The sequence below is a fragment of the Bos javanicus genome, chromosome 2, assembly GCF_032452875.1.
Source record: "Bos javanicus breed banteng chromosome 2, ARS-OSU_banteng_1.0, whole genome shotgun sequence".
NCBI lineage: Eukaryota > Metazoa > Chordata > Mammalia > Artiodactyla > Bovidae > Bos > Bos javanicus.
In genome coordinates, this window is record NC_083869.1 from 98,353,641 (window position 1) to 98,376,747 (window position 23,107).

Consider the following 23,107-nt stretch of genomic DNA (forward strand, 5'->3'; position numbering starts at 1 on the left):
GACTTCAAATGTATAGATGATGAGTAAATTTGGGGGAGGCTTGGATCACTGCAAACAGCCCCAGAAGGAACTCTTTAGTTTGATTTACCATTTAGGACTGAAGAATATTTAGCCCAGGATTTAAAGGGGAAGTGGTCCTCCCTTCAATCTTTGTACCCAGGATTGGTTTGACTTGAGGGGTAAGGTATTCAACCGTGGCTGAATTTCTTTTAAATTTCTGGCTAGAGAACTTTCAGAGGACAGAGTGCATCTCCTGTTGGGTGCCGTATGGATGGGTGTGTTGGTACTGCATCACCCCTGACACATGTCAGGAATGAACACTTTTCCCTGCACACTGACTCTACATGAGTGGATCAACCCAGAAAGAAGGCTGCTCCACTTTTCATGAGAGCAGGAGAGAAACTTCCTTTCCCTGGCCTACTTAACTGCTAGCACTTTGACATTTTCCAATGTGGAGGTCATGGGAGCAAGTGAATAAATATTAGATAAGGAGCCATCAAAGATATGGAAATCTAGTTTAAGCCAAATATCATAAAATGGGGAGACAGAGCCATAAACCAGTTACGGGACCTTGATCATACTAGCTTTTCCTTTTTCTGTCCTAATAGTGAAAGACAGGAAGGAAGGAAAGAGGGAAGGGAGGAAGGAAGACAGGAAAAGAAGAGGAAGAAAGAGAAACAGAGGAAGAAAATTTAACTTTATATATAGTCTTGCTTCAGTTAAAGAGTGATCCAACTGTGATCAGCATTCTCTGGGTTGTGTTATTAGCACATAACAATGTTATCAGCATTGTGCTGCTCTGAACAATGATTAGGAAACTTCTTAGAACTGGAGCCTTATTGCTAGTAGTAATATTCTCAAAGATTGTGGGAGCGTATGTATGTATACAGACTTACCTCTGACCCAGAAACTGTCTGCAATATAGATTCAGTTCAGTTGCTCAGTTGTGTCTGACTCTTTGCAACCCCATGTACTGCAGCAACACCAGGCTTCCCTGTCTATCACCAACTCCCCGAACTTGCTCAAACTCATGTCCATTGAGCTGGTGACACCATCCAACCATCTCATCCTCTGTCATCCCCTTCTCCTCCACCTTAATCTTTCCCAGCATTGGGTCTTTTCCAATGAGTCAGCTCTTCACATCAGGTGGCCAAAGTATTGGAGTTTCAGCTTCAACATCAGTCCTTCCAATGAACACCCAGGACTGATCTCCTTTAGGATGGACTGGTCGGATCTCCTTGAGGTCCAAGGGACTCTCAAGAGTCTTCTCCAACACCACAGTTCAAAAGCATCAATTCTTTGGTGCTCACCTTTCTTTACAGTCCAACTCTCACATCTGTACATGACTACTAGAAAAACCATAGCCTTGACTAGATGGACCTTTGTTGGCAAAGTAATGTCTCTGCTTTTTAATATGCTGTCCATGTTTGTCATAACTTTCCTTCCAAGGAGTAAATGTCTTTTAATTTCACGGCTATGGTCACCATCTGCAGTGATTTTGGAGGCCCCCAAAATAAAGTCTGACACTGTTTCCACTGCTTCCCCATCTGTTTGCCATGAAGTGATGGGACCAGATGCCATGATCTTCGTTTTCTGAATGTTGAGTTTTAAGTCAAATTTTCACTCTCCTTGTTCACTTTCATCAAGAGGCTCTTTAGTTCTTCTTCACTTTCTGCCATAAGGGTGGTGTCATCTGCATATCTGAGGTTATTGATATTTCTCCCAGCAATCTTGATTCCAGCTTGTGCTTCTTCCAGCCCAGCGTTTTTTAATGATGAACACTGTATAGAAGTTAAATAAGCAGGGTGACAATATACAGCCTTGACGTACTCCTTTTCCTATTTGGAACCAGTCTGTTGTTCCATGTCCAGTTAGAACTCTTGCTTCGTGACCTGCATATAGGTTTCTTAAGAGGGAGGTCAGGTGGTCTGGTATTCCCATCTCCTTCAGAATTTTCCACAGTTTATTGTGATCCACACAGTCAAAGGTTTTGGCATAGTCAATAAAGCAGAAATAGATGTTTTCCTGGAACTCTCTTGCTTTTTCCATGATCCAGCGGATGTTGGCAATTTGATCTCTGGTTCCTCTGCCTTTTCTAAAACCAGCTTGAACATCTGGAAGTTCACAGTTCATGTATTGCTGAAGCCTGGCTTGGAGAATTCTGAGCATTACTTTGCTAGCGTGTGAGATGAGTGCAATTGTGGGGTAGTTTGAGAGTTCTTCGGCATTGCCTTTCTTAGGGATTGGAATGAAAACCGACTTTTTCCAGTCCTGTGGCCACTGTTGAGTTTTCCAAATTTGCTGACAAATTGAGTGCAGCACTTTCACAGCATCATCTTTTAGGATTTGTAATAGCTCAACTAGAATTACATCACCTCCACTAGCTTTGTTTGTGGTGATGCTTCCTAAGGCCCACTTGACTTCACATTCCAGGATGTCTGGCTCTAGGTGAGTGATCACACTGTCGTGATTATCTGAGTTGTGAACATCTTTTTGGTATAGTTCTTCCATGTATTCTTGTCTCCTTAATATCTTCTGCTTCTGTTGGGTCCATACCATTTCTGTCCTTTATTGAGCCCATATTTGCATGAAATGTTCCCTTGGTATCTCTAATTTTCTTGAAGAGATCTCTAGTCTTCCCCATTCTATTGTTTTCCTCTATTTCTTTGCATTGATCACTGAGGAAGGCTTTCTTATCTCTTCTTGCTATTCTTTGGAACTCTGCATTCAGATGTTTATATCTTTCCTTTTCTCCTTTGCTTTTTGCTTCTCTTCTTTTCACAGCTATTTCTAAGGCCTCCTCAGACAGCCATTTTGCTTTTTTGCATTTTCTTTTTTTTTTTATCTTGGGGATGGTCTTGCTCCCTGTCTCCTGTACAGTGTCACAAACCTCTGTCCATAGTTCATCAGGCACTCTGAATATCAGATCTAGCTCCTTAAATCTATATCTCACTTCTACTGTATAATTATAAGAGATTTGATTTAGGTCATACCTGAATGGTCTAGTGGTGTGCCCTACTTTCTTCAATTTAAGTCTGAATTTGGCAATAAGGAGTTCATGATCTGAGCCACAGTCAGCTCCTGGTCTTGTTTTTCCTGATTGTATACAGCTTCTCAATATTTGGCTGCAAAGAATATAATCAATCTGATTTCAGTGTTGACCATCTGGTGATGTCCATGTGTAGAGTCATCTCTTGTGTTGTTGGAAGAGGGTGTTTGCTATGACCAGTGCATTCTCCTGGCCAAACTCTATTAGCCTTTGCCCTGCTTCATTGTGTACTCCAAGGCCAAATTTGCCTGTTACTCCAGGTGTTTCTTGACTTCCTACTTTTGCATTCCAGTCCCTTACAATGAAAAGGATATTGTTTTTGAGTATTAGTTCTAAAAGGCCTTGTAGGTCTTCATAGAACCGTTCAACTTCAGCTTCTTCAGCATTTCTGGTCAGGGCATAGACTTGGATTACCGTGGTATTGAATGGTTTGCCTTGGAAATGAACAGAGATCATTCTGTCGTTTTTCAGATTGCATTCAAGTACTGCATTTCAGACTCTTTTGTTCACTATGATGGCTACTCCATTTCTTCTAAGGGATTCTTGACCACAGTTGTAGATATAATGGTCATCTGAGTTAAATTCACCCATTCCAGTCCATTTTACTTCGCTGATTCCTAGAATGTCAATGTTCACTCTTGCCATCTCCTGTTTGACCACTTCCAATTTTCTTGATTCCTGGACCTGACATTCCAGGTATTGGACCTTGCTTCTATCACCAGTCACATCCACAGCTGGGTATTGTTTTTGCTTTGGCTCCATCCCTTCATTCTTTCTGGAGTTATTTCTCCACTGATCTCCAGTAGCATATTGGGCATCTACTGACCTGGGGAGTTCATCTTTCAGTGTCCTATCTCTTTGCCTTTTCATACTGTTCATGGGGTTCTTAAGGCAGGAATACTGAAGTGGTTCCTTCTCTAGTGGACCTGATTTTGTCAGAACTCTCTACCATGACCCGTCCTTCTTGGGTGGCCATACACAGCATGGCTTAGTTTCATTGAGTTAGACAAGCTGTGGTCCATGTGATCAGATTGGCTAATTTTCTGTGATTATAGTTTAAGTATCTCCGCCCTCTGGTGCCCTCTTTCAGTGCCTACCATCTTAGTGGGGTTTCTCTTACCTTGGACTTGGAGTATCTCTTCATGGCTACTCCAGCAAAGTGCAGCCGCTGCTCCTGACCTTGGATGCGGGGTATCTCCTCTCAGCCTCTCTGGTGCTGTGCAGCCAGAACCTTTAGATCTAGATATATAGTTTAATGACCTACAGCTTTTTCCTTTTTGTTTGTTTGCCTTTTGCTTTTTACATATAGAGGAAGTAGAGGTTCCAAGATGTTATTGCTATAGTCCTCTAGCAAATCACTAGAGATCTCAGAAATAGGATGACTACAATGAATGACAGTTTTTTCCTTTTTTTAAGAAATGCAAGCACAAGCATTTAATATCACTGACATTTGATCATATGCAGAAAATAACTTTAATGTGTTATTTGAATAAAGCATAAAGGCTATCTGCCTTCTTTATTCTACCTCAAAGCCCAGAGGGTAGAAGAGAATCTATTTTGTTACTTGCCTGCCTTGCTAATATGAATTTTAGGATGATATACTTGGAATATGTGGTAACAGTACACAAAGTTCTGATTACAGTGAAAGGATAGGTTTATTTCAGGGGTTCTTAAGTTTTTTTTGTGTGTGCTATGACTGCTTTGGCAGTCTGGTGAAGCTTGTCATTCCTCCTCAGCATAATGTTTTAAAATGCACAATATAAAATACAAAGGATTTTTACCACACTGAAATACAGTTATCAAAATAATTAAAAATTCTGGTATAGTAATACATGTTTCTTATTTATGCATTAAATAGCACAATCTAATTGCTGGCCCAATAATCATCATAAACTTAGTCAAGTCACTCAGTCGTGTCTGATTCTTTGCGACCCCATGGACTGTAGCCTACCAGGTTCCTCCGTTCATGGGATTTTCCAGGCAAGAATACTGGAGTGGATTGCCATTTCCTTCTCCAGGAGATCTTCCTGACCCAGGGATTGAAACTGGGTCTCCCACATTGTAGGCAGACACTTTTATCATCTGAGCCACCAGGGAAGTCACAATCATAAACTTAAAGTAGTAACATATACAGTATTTCAACATATCTGGAAAAATTGCAAGGAGAAATCGAAACATCAGTAATTTCTATCTATAACAAGGTTACAAATGCTGCTGATACTATGGTGGTTTGGGACCTGCATTTATATTTGAATGAAATACTAAATTTCAATCAAGTATTAGTTAAAATAAATTATGTAGTTTAATTAAAAACTCAAGTTCATGAATCCTTTGAATTCTATCCCTGGGCCCCTTTCTGTGGGTTCACGATGAAGAAACTTTGGGTTTCTAAGTCAGCTTTCATCACCTGCTTCTCTGAATGATATTCAAATAGGTGTCCCCAATAGATTTTCAAATAGGGAGCAAACTGGTAGCTTCACTGGAGGAGAACTGATTGGAGTTAGCAGAGGACTGCAGTCAGAGCACAGACTGAGTGAACCCTAGATCAAATTAGAAACTGATGAGATTTTCTTTTCAGTTTTTTCTGCCCATTCACTGTTCTTTCTACTAATCTTCCTCCAAGTCAGGTGCTCACTGCTTCTGAGTGATATGATCCATTCAGTTAGCTGTAATTGTAAGTGCTTTAGTTTTAATGGACATATTAACTACGAAATTAAAAGACGCTTGTCCCTTGGAAGAAAAGCTATGACCAACCTAGACAGCATATTAAAAAAGCAGAGACATTACTTTGCCAACAAAGGTCTGTCTAGTCAAAGCTATGGTTTTTCCAGTGGTCATGTATGGATGTGAAAGTTGGACTATAAAGAAAGCTGAGCGCCGAAGAATTGATGCTTTTGAACTGTGGTGTTGGAGAAGACTCTTGAGAGTCCCTTGGACTGCAAGGAGATCCAACCAGTCCATCCTAAAGGAGATTAGTCCTGGGTGTTCATTGGAAGGACTGATGTTGAAGCTGAAACTCCAGTACTTTGGCCACCTGATGAGAACTGACTCATTTGAAAAGACCCTGTTGCTAGGAAAGATTGAAGGCAGAAGGAGAAGGGGAAGACAGAGTATGAGATGGTTGGATGGTATCACCAACTTGATGGACATTAGACTGAGTAGGCTCTTGGTTCTACTTATCCTGGCAGTAACATTTCCCTAGGGGCAGGCAAATACTCCCTCAAGTTGAACATCTTATTTGCAGTGGTGTCATTTGAGGTGATAGTCATTTGTACATTGTAGAGGAATGATTTTATTCATATGAGTGAACAGATGGGTTAACAAAGCTGTCTGAGGTTGTAACAGGGTTCAAAAGCTATTTTCAGGACATCCGTCATGGCCATGATGTGGAATGCTGAACCACCAACAGTCTATTAGATTATAAGTACCTTGAAAACCAGGGTTAAAACCTTGTGTATGTATAATATAGATAACGATGAGAACGTAACGAGAGCCTGCAGTACAGCACAGGGAACGACTTGGGCTCTATGGTGACCTAAACGGGACGGAATCCCAAAAAGAAGGGATGTATGTACACGTATGGCTGATTCACTTTGCTGTACAGCAGAAACTGACACAGTGGTATACAGCAACTGTGGTCCAATTAAAAAAAATAAAGGCAGGGAATTCGCTGGTGGTCCAGTGGCTAAGGCCCCACGTTCCCAAGGCAGGGGGCTCAGGTTCGATTTCTGGTTGGGAAACTAGATCCCATATGCTGCAGCCAAGACCCGGTGCAGCCAAATAAATAATTAAAAAAAAAAAAAAAGGCAAATTGATGGAGAACACAAAGCATTTATATTATTTTTCAAAAATAATGATTTTGTCACTAAAATGCCCTCTTATACCAAATACCATGTATTTATTTGAGTAGGTCTTATATAGGTTCTTCACCCAAACCCATGTATACCTGTGGAGGATTCATTTCAATATTTGGCAAAACCAATACAATATTGTAAAGTTTAAAAATAAAATAAAATTAAAAAAAAAAAAAACCTTATGTAAACCAGGCCCATTTCAACACAGGGTCGAGAAGTACACTTCACCTCTAAGTTTTAAAGGTGATGCGGTGTTTGTTACTGTTATGTAGCACAGAGAAAATATTTAAGCTATCACAATAAATGAATTTCATAAAAAAGAACTAAAGTGAGTTTTGTGCTATTTTATTCTAAATGTGTTTCTTTATTACCTAACTTGTCTAACTATAAAATGGCTTTGACATCTTGGAAGAAATGATCACGTAAGTGCAAACACACTTTTTAAACAGTTGACATCTTATGAGCTTTAGGTGAAGGCATTCTTTTAAATTTGTTGTTTTAATTATGTTCTCAAGCTCTCCTACTCTTGTAGTGAGCTTGGTTTTGTTTTATGGTTCACTGCAGTATGCACTGAATTTGTTTTGGAGCCACAGGAGAGAGGAAGATACGGAAGACAGTGGAAGTTGCTGTCTTGCTGGACCTCTGCTTGGCTCACTGTCTAGAGTGTACATCACAGGCCCCATTGATGCTTAATAGCATAAAGCAGTGGTTTTCAGCCCTGGCTGCATGTTAAAATAATTTGAAAATCTTTTAAAACATACTGATTGAGTCAGAACCTCTGGTAGTGGGACTTTGTCTTCGGTATGCACTAAAATATGCTAGGTGATTCTAATGTGCAGGCAGTTGCTGAGAATTATTGGCAAAACAGATGTGAATATCAGTCCTTGAATTCAAGAGGTCAAGAAACTGAACTCAAATTATTTTTTGTTGCTAATCTCAAGTTTGCTATTAACCTCAGTCTTTCTTATGGTTTACTTATCCTCTCCTCCACACAGTTCAATGTTGTTAAATAGCACAAAATTGGAAGATCAGAGGAGCCTCTTTATTTGTCAGTCATCTGTCCTGTGAGGTTACCACTGGGTGTCCACTCTCCACATGACGCTTGGGGTCTAGTGGTGTCGGAGCACTGGTGTCAGAGCTTGGAGCACTGGTGTCAGAGCTTGGAGCACTGGTGTCAGAGCTTGGAGCACTGGTGTCGGAGCTTGGAGCACCGGTGTCAGAGCTTGGAGCACCAGTGTCAGAGTTTGGAGCACCGGTGTCGGAGCTTGGAGCACTGGTGTCAGAGCTTAGAGCACTGGTGTCGGAGCTTAGAGCACTGCTGTCTTTCCATGTTGTGCTTTGTCCAGGCACCAGGACTGGGCTGAGGGAGTGGTACCAAATTCACTTATCACATAAATCACATTTTAATGAAACATTTACAAAATATAAATTAATGCAAAAAATCCATGATGAACAATATATCGAAATTTTAAAGAAAGATAGGAGCTATATATCCTCCATCATTAGGCATTGTCCTTGTGGGAAATATAGCCTCTCTAGCAACACTGCGTTTTTTTCCTGCCTTCTAGTTGAGGAACTCTCATTTAATCCAAGAAAAGTCCTTTTGCCATCATGCTGGCATATTTGGTGTGCATATTTGATCTTTTCGAAAATATTTCCTCTTATCCCTGTGCCCAAAATGGATTTAGACGTTTGGAAGCAAAGTATATGAAGAAAGGTATTAGTGAGCGACTTGGAATTTTTTTTCCATTTGCTACATCTCTCTTTGTCACTGAACATTTAATACATTACCCAAGGTATGTGTGTGTGTAGTTTGTGATGTGTGTGTGTGGGGGGGGCGGGGAGAAGGTATCATAAGTTCTTTTCTTTCTTTCTCTCTTTCTCCCTTTTTTCCTTCCTTCCTTTCTTCTTTCTTCCTTTCTCTCACTCTTTCTTTCCTCTCAGTCAATAAAAACAAATTGCAGAGACGTGAATGGACCCAGACAGTATCACACAGAGTGAAATAAGTCAGAAAGAGAAAGACAAAAATTGCATATTATGTATGTGGAATCGAGAAAAATGGTAAAGGTGGTCTAATTTGCAAGGCAGAAATAGAGAAACAGATGTGGAAAACAAACCTATGGATAGCAAGCGAGGAGGGAGGAGTAGGATGAATTGGAAGGTTGTACACTGCTATGTACACTGCTATGTATACTATAGATAACGATGAGAACATAACGAGAGCCTGCAATATAGCGCAGGGAACGACTTGGGCTCTATGGTGACCTAAACGGGACGGAATCCCAAAGAGAAGGGATGCATGTACACATATGGCTGATTCACTTTGCTGTACAGCGGAAACTGACACAGTGGTATACAGCAACTGTGGTCCAATTAAAAAAAATAAAGGCAAATTGATGGAGAACACAAAGCATTTGTATTATTTTTCAAAAATAATGATTTTGTCACTAAAATGCCCTGTCTCTTATACCAAATACCAAGTATTTCTTTGAGTAGGTCTTATATAGGTTCTTCACCCAAAATTTCAACCCAGCAGGGCGCTTCCAATGCACTAGAAGCATCCTTGGCATGTGCTTCCATCTTAGATGTACATGAGAGGATGCTCAAATTTCCCACTCCACATTTTACTATTTGAAAAATTAAAAAAACCCATGTGTGTCTCCCTGGTGGCTCAGATGGCAAAGAATCTGCTTGCAGTGCAGGAGACCCAGATCCAATCCCTGAGTTGGAAAGATCCCCTGGAGAAGGGAATGACTACCCACTTCAATATCCTTGCCTGGAGAATTCCATGGACAGAGGATCCTGGCGAGCTACAGTCCATGGTGTCAACTGGGTGACTAACTGAGCGACTAACACAAGGTTAGGTGTATGTTTCTGTCTCTAGAGCCCTTTGGGGAAAGAAATCCTCCATCCATCTCTCAGAACTTTGTGGTCGAGGAAGAACCATCATCTTGTTGTCAGTATTTCCTGTCTCTGTTCCCTGGTCTTTGTGAATAAAATATTCTTCCTCCTCTGGCCACATGGGTATTAAGAGCCACACATGAGTTAACTCAGGCAAACAGCCTTCTCAAGGAGCCCCTGGAACATCCAAGCATCAACAGCTCATCTGTCTTGGCTTTAAGTTTGACCCTGCTCTTTCTCCCACGTGCTCCACATCCATGTCTTCAGTAAAACTTATCAACTCTAACTCAGGATATACCCAGAATTCTTTTAGTTTTCACCAGTTCAACTGTCATGGTCCTGGTCCCAATCGGCATGATCTTCCCTCTGGATAACTGCAGTAGCTTCCTACCTGGTTGTGGGCAGGAGCTGCTAGTGCTTAAATAGGTGTATGTTCTTCCCTCCTTGGTTGGCACAGCATTGTCTACACGGCACCCAGGAGGAGCTGTAAGACTGGTTCTCATCACTGGTATGAGAGTGGATGTTGCCTGCCTCCGCAGGTGGAGGAGTGTGTGTCCTCTCCCACTCTTTCTCTTTCTACATTTCCCAGCTAAATGGAGAGAGGAACATTGCAGATCCGGGGGAGAACTGGGCCACAACGTGGGAAGCATTACCATGTGCCCGGAAGGAGGATCAAAATCATCACGTGAGCAAAAGATAAACCCATTGTGCTGACCAATGCTTGGCTCTGTGCCTTGTTTTCTCCGCAATACCTGTTCTGTCCACCCTGTTTAATTTTAATACTTAACGCCTATCCTTCTCTGCTCTATTTTTTCTTCCTAGCACTTATCACTATCTAATACTATATGTTATTGATTTACTTTATTTTCTGTCAAGGAATACCAAACAACTGATCTGTTTTTATCAAATTGGGAATGGGAATCTTTTTAACTGATCGTATTTCCTTCCCTCTCTTTTAAAAATTAGCTCTAATAAGCTCAGCAGAATTTGTGCAAGATCTAATTAAAGAACTGTGTACTAACCCTTCCTGACTTTGTCTTACTATTTGATTTTCATTCCCCTTCATTCTAATTTAAAATTATATCTACTTTTGTTCCAGATCTTTTTTGAAGTGGGGCAAGTTGTAGATAAGGAATTTATCTTTATACTTGTTCATACCAGCAAAGTTTGTGTACATATAGGTTTTTAAAAAGAAGTTTAATAAATATAATTAAATTGTTTTTTAAAATTCCCACATTCTATTTTTGGAGAAGTTTACACTTTTTTTTTTTATTGTAAAGAGGGTCTTTTCAAATGAATACAATCTTAATTTATATCAGCATACATTGATTTAGTTTGAACATTTTCGGGGCATATTTTAGGACAGGGGAGAGAAAAAATAAAAGAGCAAAACCAAGTCCCTCTAAGAGGAAGTCATGATTTCCGTATGGATGGTGCTCTTGCCTCCCCTTTAGCCCAACCCTTTGATCCTTCATAATGTCATGATTTTCACCTTCATCTAATAAGATCTCAAAATTTGAAAAGGGCCTTGATTTCCAACTCAGCTCCTTCAGAAACTGAATGAGGAAGGGTAATTCTTACTTCCTTGCCACACTTTAAAAGGAGGGGTTGGATTAGCTCAGCCATTCTCAAGGCTGGATTCAGCTTAAGTGACATGAAGAGCTTTTAAAAAATCCTGTTCCTCCTTGGAAATTCTGACTCATTTTATTTGAATGAATTGCTTTTGTTAAAGTTATTTTTTATTGCAATAAGCATTTGGGCATGAGATCTGAACACTAGAATATTTTTTAAAGCCTCTCCATACCATTCTTTTGTGCAGCCAGAGTCTAGACCGTTGGTCTCACTCATGTCTCTCCCAGCATTGACAGCTTGTGACTGGGTGAATAACTAGATCTTTCTTGTTCAGTTGCTTAGTCGTGTCCGACTTTTTGTGACCCCATAGACTGCAGCATGCCAGCCTTCCCTGTCTTTTACTGTTTCCCGGAGTTTGCTCAAACTCATGTCCATGATGCCATCCAACAATATCACCCCCTTTTCCTTCTGCCCTCAACCTTTCCCAGTATCAAGGTCTTTCCCAGTGAGTTAGCTCTTCGCATCAGGTGGCCAGAGTATTGGAGCTTCAGCTTCAGCATCAGTCCTTCCAACGAATATTCAGGGCTGATTTCTAACTCTGTGAAAAGTCAAATCAGAATCCCTAGGGATTTCTGTTGTCGCTTGGACGTAATATTATATACTGCCACTAGATGGCGTTAGCAACTCTAGGGACGGAGAAGATTCTGATTATTTTGGATTTTTGTTTTCCTTGTGTAGTATACTTGAGACACTGAGCTTAGGGAGCTTCATGGGGACATAACATGTTAGTTCCTTTCCCTGAGCTAGAGGCCCAGAGGTGCAGCTGTTTTCTTAGACAAGTTGATAGAGACTCATTAAATAAGCGTTCTGTCATCTGAAGAAAGTGAACCCCTGCATAAATATTAGCTCACATTTTTCTTATTATTTCCAGTGTGTGTGTGTGCTCCTTCTCTGTTCTCTGTATTTTTCTCTCTCTTTTTCTGTCGATGGCCTCACTTTTCCTTTTCTTCTTTTTTCTTGATTTCTGCCTCTAGCTTCTATGTATAATTTGGTTATAATAACTAATGAGGGAATACAATTTCTTTTGCTGCCTTTGTGGTTGGTAAAAATTTCAGGAACCTAAAAATGATTCACATCTAGCATTTTTAGAAGGAGGAACATATTCAGGTTACAATGGAAAAATTCTTATTCAGGGGGCTTCTCTAACATCTGTGGCAGCATCAGCCAAATCCAGGAAGAAAGGAAGAATTTTATGTGCCCTATCAGAGAAAAACAGTCAAAATCTTCTCCTTTTTACAGCAGAATTTGGGTGAGGACCAAACCTCTGGGTGCACATATAAGTAGGGGTTTTGCACAATAATAGGGAGTGCTTCTCCACTGCTTTGCATCCCAAGATCTCAAAGCATGCATTTGCTGCTTTATTCTGTAGAGCTGCCTGTTTTCCCTGGGCTGTCAAAATAGGAAGATGTGCTGTGATTTTTTTTTCCCTCAAAGAGATTGTGTTCCTTCCATGGCTTTGTTCCAGCCCAGCTGCTTGTCGTTCAGGGAGACGCTTTGCTGTTGGTGCCAGGATATACCATTGTGCTTTCTTCTTTCCTGAGTGACACATACCAGTGGGTCACTGCCCGGAACAGTGGAGCAAAGCATCGTGTGTGTCCACCCGTGAAGAACTCTTGTTGTTTACTATTCTCTGATCTCCATCTGGCAGCATCCCATATCAATCTACATTAAAAAAAACAAAACAATCAACCAACCAAAAAAAAAATGTTAAAACCCAAAAAATACTAGAAAAAGCCTTTCTTTAAATTAATAGTTAATGTTTATTTTTGCTTTTATTTCCAATATTCTGGGAGGTGGGTCATAGAGGATCCTGCTGTGATTTATGTTGGAGAGTGTTTTGCCTGTTTTCCTCTAGTTTTATAGTTTCTGGTCTTATGTTTAGATCTTTAATCCATTTTGAGTTTATTTTTGTGTATGGTGTTAGAAAGTGTTCTAGTTTCATAGCCAGGACGTGGAAGCAACTTAGATGTCCATCAGTAGACGAATGGATAAGAAAGCTATGGTATATATATACACAATGGAATATTACTCAGCCACTAAAAAGAATACATTTGAATCAGTTCTAATGAGGTGGATGAGACTGGAGCCTATTATACAGAGTGAAGTAAGCCAGAAAGAAAAACACCAATACAGTATACTGATGCATATATATGGAATTTAGAAAGATGGTAATGATAACCCTGTATGTGAGACAGCAAAAGAGACACAGATGTACAGAACAGTCTTTTGGACTCTGTGGGAGAGGGCAAGGGTGGGATGATATGGAAGAATGGCGTTGAAACATGTAAATTATGTGTGAAACAAATCGCCAGTCCAGGTTCGATGCATGATACAGGGTGCTCGGGGCTGGTGCATTGGTATGACTCAGAGGGATGGGATGGGGAGGGAGGTGGGAGGGGGGTTCAGGATGGGGAACACATGTACACCCGTGGTGGATTCATGTCAATGTATGGCAAAACCAATATAATATTGTAGAGTAAATAAATAAATAAATAAAACTGAAAAAAAGAAAAGTTAATGTTTATTGAGTGCAGTATGCCAGGTATTGTTTTAAAACAATTGACATATATCCTATTACTGAATCTTAACATTAATGTCATGATCTATGGTCTGGGCTTCCCTGGTGGCTCAGAGGTTAAGGCATCTGCTTCCAATGTGGGCTACCCGGGTTCGATCCCAGGGTCGGGAAGATCCCCTGGAGAAGGAAATGGTAACCCACTCCAGTATTCTTGCCTGGGGAATCCCATGGATGGAGAAGCCTGGTAGGCTACCGTCCACGGGGTGGCAAAGAGTCGACACGACTGAGCGACTTCACTCACTTCACTTATGGTCTATTAATATCCCCATTTTACAGATGAGGAAACTGAATAAAAGCAGGGGTAAGGAAATTGCTCAATACTACACAGCTTAAAGTAGATGAGCCAAACTCTGAGCATAAGCAACCTGACGTCAGAGACTATGATCAATTAACTCTACACCTAGGTTCTAAGGAGTCAGGTATTAGAGTCCCACAGAAATAAAGGATAGGTTTTCAATTGGATGGTCATTGGGAAAGGGTGTATTTCCTGTTATAGTAACTATATTTCCTTTGGTGTAAGATTAAATAGATGCTTCGAACACAGTTTTGGAGGACCTAAGTGCATCCCGATGTTCCCACTTATTGATTAGGCAATCAAAAGGAGGGAACCTTCCCCCTTAATTGTGATTGACATCATGAAGTGTGTATATACCATCTTAAATAAGTTTGAGAAACAAGCAACTGGGAACATGTCCCTGTTTGTCTTTTGCTGGCTTACTTCTACATTACCTGAGAGGGGGCATAGACAGAGACAAATATATATAAAACTCTGGACTTCCCTTGTGGCTCAGATGGTAAAGAATATGCCTGCTATGCTGGAGACCTGGGTTTTTGATCCCTGGGTTGAGAAGACTCCCTGGAGAAGGGAATGGCAACCCACTGCAGTATTCTTGCCTGTAAAATCCCGTGGACAGAGGAGCCTGGCGGGCTACAGTCCATGGCATTGCAAAGAGTTTAGCACTTTTTGTAAGCGACTAGCACTTTCACTTTTTTTTTTCTTATATAAAACTAACAGATGTCAATTTGGATGGGAAGCTTTTCCTGCTAGCCACACACTAACTTCTTTCGGTCAACAGAAGTCTAGAAGAAACACAACTGCAAACTAGGAGACAGCATTCGTAGTGTAATTCATGTGATTTAGGGCCTCCAGAGAGCAGACAGTAGTAGCTCTCTGAATGAGGTATTTTGGGGGCACATAATAGTATTATGAATGGAAAATCTAGAAGGAAGAAACTATAACCTTTGTGGCTTTGAAATCCCTTCAACCAGCATAACATGAAGAAACTAGCTACTAAAAAGAGAAAAGGGGCAGAGTTCCAGCTGCAGAAGAATAAGAGTCTCAATAGAAGAATCCAGGAGTCAGCACTGCTGTGCAGACATCCAAAGGAGCTGATGAAGAGAAACTCATTGTTCAAAGACCTTCATGACTCTGTAAGCAAAGACTGAGGCTTAGAAATAAGCTCCCATCACACAGCTGATTTAGCCACGTGGACAAGGACAATATGGTGCAAGCCTAGAACAACATGGAAAGGCTTTTAGAGAGGCTCTTACCTGAACCACGCTAACTGAGGGTCAATACCAGTTCCCTGGGCTTTCCAGGTGGTGCTAGTGGTAAAGAACCCTGCCATGCAGGAGACATAAGAGAGGCAGATTAAGTCCCTGGGTTGGGAAGATCCTCTGGAGGAAGGCATGGCAACCCACTCCAGTATTCTTGCCTGGAGAATCCCCATGGACAGTAGAGCCTGTCAGGCTACAGTCCATAGAGTTGCAAAGAGTCGGACACAACTGAAGCGACTTAGCACAGCACACAGAACGGCACACCAATTCCTTAGTGAGAAAGGACTAGATAAAACTCCAAACTGACTGATACCTTTTACATTTGGGGATATTTTTTTTCATTTATACATTATCCATTTATACATTGAAGCTCTGGTGATTCTCAACAAACTTATTAATGTCAGTACAATTCTCTAGTTAAAAAAATTTCTCTCAGTTTTGTTCTTTGTGAGTTACTGCACCATGAATCGTACTGTTTCAGATTCACAAATGCCCCCTGACATTACCTTATGACCCACAGGTAGTTCAGATTGAATGCTAACCATAATCAAAATGAAACTCACCATCTTTCCTCTGGACCTCTTAATTTTCCTGGAAGCCATATTTCAGAGAATAGACCAGCTACTTCATCGCTCAAACCTGAAATGTGGTTGGTAGCATCTTACACTACTCTCTCACACCTTCATCCTATCAATCTACAAATCCTGCAATTTCCACCTCTTAATACCGCTGAATCTATCTTCTTTTCCTATTTAAGTGCCTTTCAGTTCAAGATTTTGACAACATACCCATGTATCCTTCTCTTTGGTTTAGTGACTTTTTAAAAAGTGCATATCTGATCATGTTACTTCTCTGCTTAAACTCCTTCAGCAGTTCCATAGAACTTTCAGGATAAAGTGAGCTCTGCCTAAGTGCACAGAGCCCTTGTAGCTTTGAACCCTGGCCCCCTCTCTACCTGCACACCCCCCCCTCACCCTTGCATGCTGTTTGCTATGGCATGTCTGTCTTCACACATGATATCCCTCTACAAACTCCTACTTGTCCCTCAAAACTCAGCTCATGCCTCCCCCTCCAGAAAACCTTTAAATGATAGACCTCATCTGTACAATTAAGACTTCAACTTTTCTTTGTCTCTCCAATATTTTTCATTCTTTCCTTTATCATTTCCTTGGTGTCAGGTTTTTCTTCCTCTTTGTCAGTTACTTATTAAAATATTATTTTCCTTTTTTGCTACTATTCTTTTAAAATTATTTTATTATTTTTATCATTTCTTTATTTTTTGACTGTGCTGCATGACATGTGGGATTGTGGTTCCCCAACCAGGGATCAAACAGACACCCTCTGCATTGAAAGCACAGTCTTAACTACGGGATCACCAGGGAAGCCCCTCTACTATCCTTTTATTAATCTCTCTCTTCCTTATCTTTGTGCATAGATTAATATTTACTAAGTTTTGGTCTACTCTTTTCTATGTCTTTTCTTTATTTCTATACATATTTGCCCTATACTCTTTTGTGGAAAAGTAATTATTTTATAAAGAAATTTTAAGTCCTGCTTGATCATTGATAATAACCTAAAGAAAATCCAGGAATAGACACATTGAACTTTTCTACCTAATTCCTTTGAATTAGTCTTCTTACTGTAAAAATACTGTTTCAGCAGTTAAAGGTTTGTCTGTATCAAAGGTTCATACAGTTTATTGTTGCATAATCTTCAAAGAGAGTCTTAAGGTCTACAAATCAGAAAACTAGCATGGGGATGGGTCAGAAGTTCAGGGTGCAGTCATATGTGTGACTTATGGCAAGGTAAGGTTTCTATTTGTCAGTGATAAGATGGGTAGGCCAAGAGCAGCCCCATTCATAAATTTGGTCTGGGTCAAATCCAATTCATAGATATTCAACCAACCGAAGTGTGAGTTGCAATTGTTCATGGCCTTGAACTGCTCCACGTTGGATCCTGGGAAATCAATGAGGCTTTGTTCAGCAGACTGCCTGAAAGGACCATAAATCAGGAGCTTCCATACACACCTTTTATTGTCAAGGTAATGGCAAAGAAAAATGATAGCAGTTATTACTCTTACACAGTTTAGCCTTTTTCCTTTCTCACTGATGTTTCTTCCACTTTTCTTTCCTTTCTTTTTATAATCTGACTGATACGAGCATATAGCTCTTGAATTTTTTCTAGAGGACTATGTTATACAAAACAGTGCATGGTTCTTAGAGGGATCTTAAATAATTTTATTTGTTGAAACACATTCTGGGTATGCCACATTTTGAACTAGTCCACCAAGTGATTATTCAAAATGGGAGTTTTTCATTTTTGATAGCTGCAAGCCATCTTCTATAATTTCATATCATAATTATATATCAGACTCAGAACATTATACATTCTATTCATGTGATTGGGATTTGTTCATTTCCCCCTATACAGCATGTTAGTAACCTCTTATGGTTGTGCTGTGATAGTTTAACCACCACCATCGATGAGGTTTTGTGTATTCATGATACCCTGACAAGTTGATATGTTGTGATCTGTTGTGTCTTACAAGTAATTCGTCACTAACAATTAAGACACCCAAGACTGTGAAAGATTTTGTTTTACAGTTAGATTGGGCTCACAGTAATTCTTTTGATGATGTTGTTGCTGCCACTTTATTTAGGGGAAGAAATAGTAGTGCTGAAATCATATGTCCTAGGTTTTTATGCTAAGTGCTAATTATTACCCAATATCTGGTCACTTCCTTTTAGTTAAAAAAAAACATGATTTTTAGCTGAGTACATGCATGGTTAGAATAAAGACCATATAAAAAATTAAAAGAAAAAAAGAATAAAGACCATATTTCCCAGCTCTTCTTGTAGATAGGTGTAGCCATTGACTAAATTCTGGCCAATAGGATGAAAGTGGAAGTGGTATGTGCAATTTATAGGAAATGTTTTTAAAGGGGGAGAGCATGCTCCTTTGTCATCTTTCCCTTTTTCTGTTGATTGGAGTATGGATATGATGGCTGCATCTCCAGCAATCTCCTTGGGCCATGAGATAACTTTGGTAAAAGAAGTCACTTAAGAAATGGAACTAGCTCCCTGATTCTGTGGAGCCTTCCACCAGCCCAACTTCTTAATGAATGTGAAAGAGAACCATGTTTCTAATTTGTTAAACTTCCACTACTATTTTTCTGGACCTAATTCTCATTATAATGAAATCCAAGCAAAAGAAAGGTTGAGAATGGAAAGTAATGAGTCCAAGATTCCTAGAATTCAGACTAAAACTTCTGATTTCTGAACCTTCCCGTGTAGATGACCCAAATTGAACTCATTAGCTTCTTGTCCAAATTTGCTCCTATTATGTTCTTATTCATCTCTGTTAATTCTAAACTAAACCTTGAAAGCATCTTTAGTTCTTTTCCTTCTCGTGCCATTATGAGAGTATTTACTATAGTCAAGAAGATTTTCTCCCTGAATTGGTCTTGAAAAAATCAGAATACATTCTTGATTTAGTTTCTTGATCAGTTTCTGTAGAAAAATAAATGTACTTACCAAGTCGTGTCAAGTAGTTACTTGTAATTTGTATACCTACTCCAATTTTTCTGGCATCATAAATTAATTCTACCTAACGAGGCAGAGTTGCTACTTAATACTCTAATTCAGTGTTTCGAGACCTGATTGCATTTTGCCCAAGGTGTGACCATTGCTTTCTGAAATTACAAATAAGTTATACGAAAATTCCCTGAGATGTAAAGAACATATGCATCTATATTTCTCTAATACAGTTCATATTTTTGATGCAATTCTGAAAGTAAAACTGTTTAATACATCTCTTTGGCATCACTTCTAAGCATTAAATGAAGAAAAATATTATATCTAAACTTTGGAGTATGGGAATTTACAAAATTTTCTTTTCTAGAAAGTTATGTTTAAGGAAATGTTAGTAGTTAGGCTTAGGTCTAATCTGCATAACAATTGTAGTGGACATCTATCATTTTTTATAGCTGCCGATTAGTTTCTAAACTACTTTTCTGTCTATGGAAAAGCTAATTTATCAAAAGTATGTCTTATTTTAGTTGGATTTTGAGCTCATATTCTCAGCTTTTGCATGTAGCTGAGTACCAGACGTATGACCCAAGACTCACCATCAGGTGAACCTGAAAAAGACTTCAGTTCAGAAGTGGGCATTACAAAGCATCAGTGGAGTTGGCACTTTTCTGATTTAAGTATTGGCAAAGATATTTAGCTTTAGGAAAGGGCAGTGAGTTTTGGAAAAGTTCCTTGTGAAAAAGTGTCATTGGTTTTGATGGTTATAGTGATATTGTCAGAGATGAGTTTCAGTGTACAGTGTTCAGAGACAGCAATGACACCTGTGGTTTCCTCACTGGCTCAAGTTTCTACCATGTTCCTGGAAGCACATCCTTATGTTTATTTTTTCATATGCTTATATATATTTTTTTCTTATGCTTATTTTTATATCCTTCAAACCAGTTCTGAGAACTACAAATTATTGTTTATTATTGATATTTTATCAGTTGTTGAATTTATTCTTGTATCCTAGTTCATGCTACGATGGTGATATATGCTTTTGTATTGATTTTGGCTAAATTTATATGATTTTCAAATATATACATATAAAACAGATGCATTTATTTATTTAACAGGTTTATTGAGTTATAATTGACATCCAGTTCTGTCACTACAATCAAGATAATGAATATATCCATCACCCCCAAAGTTTCCTTATGCCCTTTTGTAACTTCTCCTTTTATGTAGCTTTTTGGATCCGTGGATCTTATCATATTTTTAGGTAATTAGAAAGAAAGAGCATATCATTTGATGAGACCTCAAATGGAAATATAGCATGCCAAATTAAAACCTCTTATAATCTATGGCTCTTATGAGAAGCTTGTGCTCCATTTCACTGGGTAAAATTTGGATTGAGAAAAGCAGTTCTGAGAGATTGAGGGGAATAATTAAATCAAATGAAAAAATACTATTTAATAAACAATCAAAGTAGTTAATCTCTTACTTTTTATTGTAAACAACTTAAGCCATCATGACATCTCAATATTTGAGTGAGCTTCAGTGAAGTAAGATGAAAATTTCTTTAGGAGATGGGAGACCCAAGTTCAAGACCTCATCCCAAGACTAACTAACGTTGAGATGTTGAACAGCTCACTTTTCTTATCTGAGTTTCTGATTTGTTGTCTTCAGCATGGTCTAGATATTGCAGAGTTTCTTAGGCTTGAATCTGTCTATAGATAATTATCTGCAGACATTTTCTTTTTTAACCTCAAACCAGCAGTCTTTATTTTAAGACAGAGTAATTTGAAGTTTTTCCATTTTGGATCCTAGAGTACAAGAAAGCTCCTGAAAAGGTGAGCTGACTGAATTCTGCATACATTTAAGGAAAGAATGCTCGTGTAGACAAGTATATAAAGTGCTTGGTATTATTTCCTACAGTGGGTATGCTTGAGAGTGGGGGCAGGGTAGGGCTGAAAAATTGTTTTTTTTTCTGACCTGTGATGTTTATCCTTTGCTGTTTATCAGAGCCAAGGGCCCCATTGTGCAAAACAAACATGTGCTTAGTGGAGGCCAAAATCCAGCCGTACGCACAAATGTGAAGTAAATGAAGTTGCATTCTGCAGTGGTTGTTACTATTTGTATGTTCCCTGAAGTTTTGATATAAGAAATTTAGTGATACTCATAGGTAAACATTTCTGCCCCAACAACTGTCAGAAAGTAGGCAGTCAATGAATATTACTTTCCTACCTTCATTGTTTTCTATGTCTTGCCCCACAACACGTACTATGCTATTTATCTTTCTAAATGTTGTTCTCTCTTCATCCATATTTCTCAGTTAAAATCTACCTCTGGCTCTGATTCTTTTTTAAACTTTTTCTTTTAACCAAAATTTACCTGCTGTATATATTTTTCCTTCTTAGACACATTAGGTAACTAGCTAATAGAACCAAAGGGCAATTTATTTAGAGACAAGGTATTAATTTAGCACATACTTATTGAGTGCTTACTATGCTAGGTAATATTCTAGTGAGGAGGATGCCTTTGGGAACAATGGAAATAACAGTTTCTGTCTACATCAAGCTTATATTCTGAATGGTGAAAAGTAGGGATATGAATCAGTAATAGATATTTCACTTTTGCTGTCCCCAAGTCCATTTATCTATCTTCTTAGTTCATGGTAACTGTACCCCCAATATTTCTATGGCAAACTTGTCATCTTCCTTTGATTAAAGTCTTAGGGGAACTGACCCCCAAGCTACTCAAATCCCCTTCAGCCATTTGGGACACATGGCCATGCTGGACCAATCAAGTGCTCCATCAAATTGCGTAATGAACTGAAAATTATTGGAATGAATTCAACTCAAAGATGACATTCTGATAAAGGCCACTGACTCCTGTAACCTAGAACCTCAGAGCTTGACTAATTTCCTATTAATTCCAAAGGCTTTATTCTTTGACTGCTCCTTCTGTGCAGTTTTCCTTCAATATTTCTTGTTTAAGTTATTGAGTTTTGTGTTGCCTGGAAACCAGTAATCCTAACTATACTACATTGGTTAAGTAAGAAGTATCACATTTCTTTACCTCTTGTTATTAACTTAAATTCAACTCAATCTTACCCACTGTATTGAGTGAGTTAGTGAGTGAGTGAAAGTCCTCAGCCGGGTCCGACTCTTTGCGACCACATGGACTATACAGTCCATGGAAGTCTCCAGACCTTTTCCTTTTCCAGGGGATCTTCCCAACCCAGGAATCAAACCAGGGTCTCATGTATTACAGGCGGATTCTTTACCAACTGAGCTATAAGGGAAGCCCACCCACTGTTTTGGCAGGAAATTAATTTTTATTAGCAAGTCCTCCTTCCTTTTAGGATAAAAAGTCAGAAGGTTCCCATCATCTTCAGCCACTTGTGTGCATGGGTCATTGTTGAAATATCCACTACCCCAGCATCTGTGCCATTCCAGGGATAAGGAAATCTTTGGTGTGGCTGGACATGCTGAGTTAGGGTTCAGCTTCTACAGCTACACCATGTAAAACTTAGTATATGTAAATATAAATATATATAATTTCTCTGAAACTTTGTACTCTCCAGGTAATTATTCTGATGCAAAACCTCTCTCAGACAGTTAACTTATCTGAGAGCCTGTGCAATCTTCTAAGAACAAAGGGCAAACTACATTCTGTCTTGTCCTCTCACCTGTCTTCTCTAAATGATCCTGGGTTTGTGTAGTGAACTGGGAACAATTCAATTATTTATTCACTTAGCATGCATTTATTAAGTTTTTGTTCTGTTGCAGGCCCTGGATGAGGCTCTGGAATTACAAAGAATGATTTATCACAGTTTCTGCTTGACTGTGACTCATAGTCAGGGGGAGGGAAGTTGGGTAGCAGCAACATGGTGGCTAAATAATCAAATACCTATGGCAGTGATAAGTGCCACAATAGGCATATGAAAGTAAACAAGATGGGAACAAGAAGGAAGCTCTTGAATCTGTTTGGAGATGTCTGAGGATGGTGTGCAGAAAGAGAG

The 23,107-nt window shown here is 39.3% G+C and overlaps 1 protein-coding gene across 1 annotated transcript in view; it reads left to right on the forward strand.

Annotated features, from left to right (window-relative positions):
* Nucleotides 1–17,479: 17,479 nt before the first annotated feature.
* Nucleotides 17,480–23,107, forward strand: part of CPS1 (carbamoyl-phosphate synthase 1) — a 194,178-nt gene continuing 188,550 nt past the window's right edge. The window contains exon 1 of the mRNA XM_061383810.1: nt 17,480–17,612. The gene's annotated coding sequence lies outside the window, so the exon portion shown is untranslated. The remainder of the gene's footprint in view (nt 17,613–23,107) is intronic.